Here is a 6062-nt window from a genome sequence, read left to right on the forward strand (position 1 = left end):
AGATGTTGCCCTGAAAAATTCTCGAAGACACGTGTCAGCACACGAGCGATGTCACACTGCGGACACGAGTACGTAGGCGCAGGGACACGAGTACGTCACCGTCCGGCTTGGAGCGCGGTCGCCGCAAGGGAAAGGGAAAACGGCGTTCGGATTGAAATTTCAGACCTTTCCGCAGCGCGTAGAGGTGTAATTCTTTGCAAACACGATCGTTAGCGCGTATGGTATGCTGTGTGCTTGTCAGCTCAAAATGGCCAGACCTGGTGAGGGGCCCTTCGAATGAATAAACGGAAGACAATGAACGAGAAGAAAGGGTGTTAACCGAGGGACCCGATTTTTATTAATCATATCGTAAGAACCCACTAAACAATGACACCAAGGACAACATCGGGGAAATCACTTGTACTTACTAACTGAATTAAAGAAACGATAAATTAATAAAAATGAAAGTAGATAAAAAAACTTGCTGCAGGTGGGGAACGATCCCACGTCTTCGCATTACTCGTGCGATGCTCTACCAATTAAGCTACCGCGGCACCGTTTCGCCGCCCAGTTTCTTTTGGGTATTTATGTTTTACTACAGGACTGCAGCGGTGGCGTGTAGGTAGAGTATCCGCTTCGCGTGCAAGAAGACCGTGGTTCAAATCCCGGTGCCGCACAATTTTCCACCGGATTAAAAAAATCCGCGTGTTGATAAAATTGCATAAACAGGCCTGTCGTGCGGCCTGATCCCGGTGACCAGAACCGGTAACGCACTCCCTCACCAGAGTAGGATTGGCCACCTTGGTGCAGTACTTGGCTACAACCTCCTATATGAATACAACAATCAAACCCCGGCCCTCAGTCCCCAGCGGCTGCGAAGCAACTGACCACGCCGGCGGTCAGAACTGTGACGCAGCAAAGGGTGCTAAGAATACTTGGGTCCGAACAGGCTCATTGGAATCTGAACCTGGCTACCTTTAACGCTAGAACGTTATCTAGTGAGGCAAGTCTAGCAGTACTATTGGAGGAATTCATCATCATCAGCCTGGTTACGCCCACTGCAGGGCAAAGGCCTCTCCCTTACTTCTCCAACTGCCCCGGTCATGTACTAATTGTGGCCCTGTTGACGCTCCAAACTTCCTCATCTCATCTGCCCACCTAACTTTCTGTCGCCCCCTGCTACGCTTCCCCTCCCTCGGAATCCAGTCCGTAACCCTTAATGACCATCGGTTATCTTCCCTCTTCATTACATGTCCTGCCCATGCCCATTTCTTTTTCTTGATTTCAACTAAGATGTCATTAACGCGCGTTTGTTCCCTCACCCAATCTGCTCTTTTCTTATCCCTTAACGTTACACCTATCATTCTTCTTTCCATAGCTCGTTGCGTCGTCCTCAATTTAAGTAGAACCCTTTTCGTAAGCCTCCAGGTTTCTGCCCCGTACGTGAGTACCGGTAAGACACCGCTGTTATACACTTTTCTCTTGAGGGATAATGGCAACCTGCTGTTCATGATCTGCGAATGTCTGCCAAACGCACCGCAGCCCATTCTTATTCTGATTATTTCACTCTCATGATCCGGATCAGCCGTCACTACCTGTCCTAAGTAGACGTATTCCCTTACCACTTCCAGTGCCTCGCTACCTATCGTAAACTTCTGCTCTCTTCCAACACTGTTAAACATTGCTTTAGTTCTGTGCTGATTAATTTTTAGGCCTACCCTTCTGCTCTGCATCTCCAGGTCAGTGGGCATGCATTGCAGTTGGTCCCCTGAGTTACTAAGCAAGGCAATATCATCAGCGAAGCGCAAGTTACTAAGGTATTCTCCATTTACTCTTATCCCCAATTTTTCCCAATCCAGGTCTCTGAATACCTCCGGTAAACACGATGTGAATAACATTGGTGAGATCGTATCTCCCTGCCTGACGCCTTTCTTTATTGGGATTTTGTTGCTTTCTTTATGGAGGACTACAGTGGCTGTGGAGCCGCTATAGATATCTTTCAGTATTTTTACATACGGCTCGTCTACACCCTGATTCCGTAATGCCTCCATGACTGCTGAAATTTCGACTGAATCAAACGCTTTCTCGTAATCAATGAAAGCTATATATAATGGTTGGTTATATTCCGCACATTTCTCTATCACCTGATTGATAGTGTGAATATGATCCATTGTTGAGCAGCCTTTACGGAATCCTGCCTGGTCCTTTGGTTGACGGAAGTCTAAGGTGTTCCTGATTTTATTTGCAATTCTATTTGCAAGGAATTATGGGGCAGCATATGGGATATAATATGGCTCAGTGAAGTTAGGAGGACAAAAGAAGCCTATACAGTGCTAAAATGCGGGCACGTCCCGTGCTACCGAGGCTTAGCGGAGACACGAGACCTAGGAGTCGGATTCCTGATTATTAAGGATATAGGTGGTAACATACAGGAATTCTATAGCATTAACGAGAGGGTGGCAGGTCTTGTTGTGAAACTTAATAAGAGGTACAAATTAAAGGTCGTAAAGGTCTACGCCACCACATCCAGTCATGATGACCAGGAAGTCGAAAGCTTCTATGAAGAGGTGGAATCGGCGATGAGTAAAGTCAAAACAAAATACACTATGCTGATGAGCGACTTCAATGTCAGGGTAGGCAAGAAGCAGGCTGGAGACAAGTCAGTGGGGAATATGGCATAAGATCTAGGAATAGCAGGGGAGAGTTATTAGAAGAGTTTGCAGAATAATATGCGGATAATGATAACCTCTCCCGCAAGCGGAATAGCCGAAAGTGGACGTGGAGGAGCCCGAATGGCGAGACTAGAATTGAAATAGACCTGATACTCTGCGCTAACCCTGGCATGATACAATAAATGGACGCGCTCGGCAAGGTGCGCTGCAGTGACCATAGAATGGTAAGAACTCGAATTAGCCTAGACTTGAGGAGGGAACGGAAGAAACTGGTACATAAGAAGCCAATCAATGAGTTAGCGGTAAGAGGCAAACTAGAGGAATTCCGGATCAAGCTACAGAACAGGTATTTGGCATATAACTAAGGAAGAGGATCTTAGTGTTCAAGCAATGAACGACAATCTTACGGGCATCATTAAGGAGTGTGCAATAGAAGCCGGTGGTAACTCCGTTAGACAGGATACCAGTAAGCTATCGCAGGAGACGAAAGATCTGATCAAGAGACGCCAATGTACGAAAGCCTCTAACCTTACAGCTAGAATAGAAATGGCAGACTTTTCAAGTTAATCAACAAGCGTAAGATAGTCAGCTGACATAAGGAAGTATAATATGGATAGAATTGAACATGCTCTCAGGAATGGAGGAAGCCTAAAAGCAGTGAAGAAGGAACTAGGAATAGGCAAGAACCAGATGTATGCGTTAAGAGACAAAGCCGGCAATATCATTACTAATAGAGATGAGATAGTTCAAGTGGCTGAGGAGTTTTATAGAGATTTATACAGTACCAGTGAAACCCACGATGATAACGCAAGAGAGAATAGTCTAGAGTATTTCGAAATCCCACAAGTAACGCCGGAAGAAGTAAAGAAAGCCTTGGGAACTTGCGAAGGGGGAAGGCAGCTCGGGAGGATCAGGTAACAGCAGATTTGTTGAAGGATAGTGGGCAGATTGTTCTAGAAAAAATGGTCACCCTGTATACGCAATGCCTCGTGACCTCGAGCGTACCGGAATCTTGGAAGAACGCTAACATAATCCTAATCCATAAGAAAGGGGACGCCAAAGACTTGAAAAATTATAGACGGATCAGCTTACTGTTCGTTGCCTACAAATTATTTACAAGGATAATCGCAAATAGAATCAGAAACACCTCAGAATTCTGTCAACCAAAGGACCAGGCAGGATTCCGTAAAGGCTACTCAACAATAGACCATATTCACACTATCAATAAGGTGATAGAGAAATGCGCGCAATATAACCAACCCTTATATATAGCTTTCATTGATTACGAGAAAGTGTTTGATTCAATCGAAACCTCAGCAGTCATAGAGGCATTACGGAATCACGGTGTAGACGAGCCGTATGTAAAGATACTGAAATATATCTATAGCGGCTCCACAGCCACCGTAGTCCTCCATAAAGAAAGCAACAAAATCCCAATAAAGAAAGGCGTCAGGCAGGGAGATACGATCTCTCCAATGCTATTCACAGCGTGTTTACAGGAGATATTCAGAGACCTGGATTGGGAAGAATTGGGGATAAAAATTAATGGAGAATACCTTAGTAACTTGCGATTCGCTGATGATATTGCTTTGCTTAGTAACTCAGGGGACCAATTGCAATGCATGCTCACTGACCTGGAGAGGCAAAGCAAAAGAGTGGGTCTAAAAATTAATCTGCAGAAAACTAAAGTAATGTTTAACAGTCTCGGAAGAGAACAGCAATTTACAATAGGCAGCGAGGCACTGGAAGTCGTAAGGGAATACATCTACTTAGGGCAGGTAGTGACCGCGGATCCGGATCATGAGACTGAAATAATCAGAAGAATAAAAATGGGCTGGGGTGCATTTGGCAGGCATTTTCAGATCATGAACAGCATGTTGCCATTATCCCTCAAGAGAAAAGTGTATAACAGCTGTGTCTTACCAGTACTCACGTACGGGGCAGAAACCTGGAGGCTTACGAAAAGGGTTCTACTTAAATTGAGGACGACGCAACGACCTATGGAAAGAAGAATGATGGGTGTAACATTAGGGGTTAGAAAAGAGCAGATTGGGTGAGGGAACAAACGCGAGTTAATGACGTCTTAGTTGAAATCAAGAAAAAGAAATGGGCATGGGCAGGACATGTAATGAGGAGGGAAAATAACCGATGGTCATTAAGGGTTACGGACTGGATTCCAAGGGAAGGGAAGCGTAGCAGGGAGTGGCAGAAAGTTAGGTGGGCGGATGAGATTAGGAAGTTTGCAGGGACAACATGGCCACAATTAGTACATTACCGGGGCAGTTGGAGAAGTATGGGAGAAGCCTTTGCCCTGCAATGGGCGTAACCAGGCTGATGATGATGATGATGATGATGATGATGATGACTAGAACTAACCCTGGGAGTGTTAGCCAGTGCCACCACTCACAAACCTCCTTGGCGGTGGATGTGGAACATCCTTTCTGCCGCAGGCGTCACGAGTACGTGATCTTTTTGGGTGAAGGGAACTGGTCAATAAACCGACGCATGCTACCTGAAGGCATCAATGTTGCCGGATTCGAGACCCTCGTTATGTAATGAACGAGAAGAAAGGGGGTTAACCGAGGGGCCCGATTTTTATTAATCATAAGAAGCCAACAAAGAATGACACCAAAGACAACATCGTAGAAATCACTTGTACTTACTAATTGAATTAAATAAATGATAAGTTAATGGAAATGAAAATGCATGAAAAAACAACTTGCCGGAGGTGAGGAACGATCCCGCGTCTTCGCATTACGCGTGCGATGCTCTACAAATTGAGCTACCGCGGCGCCGTTTCCCGATACACTTTTCTTGTTTTATCCGGAATGAATTAGTATTTCTAATACAAAAGTGGCACGATGACTTATACTTGTTCCACAAAGAATTCACGTCATCGTCAGTATCAAGCTGTGCACGTGCTTCTTCCAAATAATCCACAATTTGAACGTCGTCAGCGGAATCGTAATTTTATGACATTGATATACTTGGCAGTACGTAACTGTGATCGAGTAGGAAGCGCACATGTGAAGTTCACTATTTTGTGGTCAGAGATGCCTTCATTAACTTCAGCTTTGCAGTCAGAGAAGCTAGCAGCGCACAACACAAGATCGAGAATTGATGACGCTGAATCTGTAATCCTTGTAGGGAGGTAAACAGTTTGGGTAAGGTTATGCGCTAGTAAAATATCTATCAAGGCTTCAGAACTTTTAGTGTCCGTTGAGCCACATAACATAGAATACGAATCAATATCAAATAAGTTGAAGTCCCCGGCAATAATAACATTTCGGTTCAGGCAACTATCTAGGTAAACGTACAATTCAAATAAAAAATGCAGATGAGCCCCACGTGGCTTGTAAACGGCCTCGACTACAACTTCTATTGCCCGAAAAAAACACCTTACAAAAACAC

The 6062-nt window shown here is 44.8% G+C and overlaps 1 non-coding gene across 1 annotated transcript; it reads right to left on the reverse strand.

The window, feature by feature from the left end:
• Positions 1–461: 461 nt before the first annotated feature.
• On the reverse strand, positions 462–533 carry TRNAT-AGU (transfer RNA threonine (anticodon AGU)). The gene has a single exon. It is a non-coding gene; the product is annotated as a tRNA-Thr (tRNA).
• Between the last annotated feature and the right edge of the window lie 5529 nt (positions 534–6062).

Source organism: Dermacentor andersoni, chromosome 6 (assembly GCF_023375885.2).
Source record: "Dermacentor andersoni chromosome 6, qqDerAnde1_hic_scaffold, whole genome shotgun sequence".
In the NCBI taxonomy this organism is placed as follows: Eukaryota; Metazoa; Arthropoda; class Arachnida; order Ixodida; family Ixodidae; genus Dermacentor; species Dermacentor andersoni.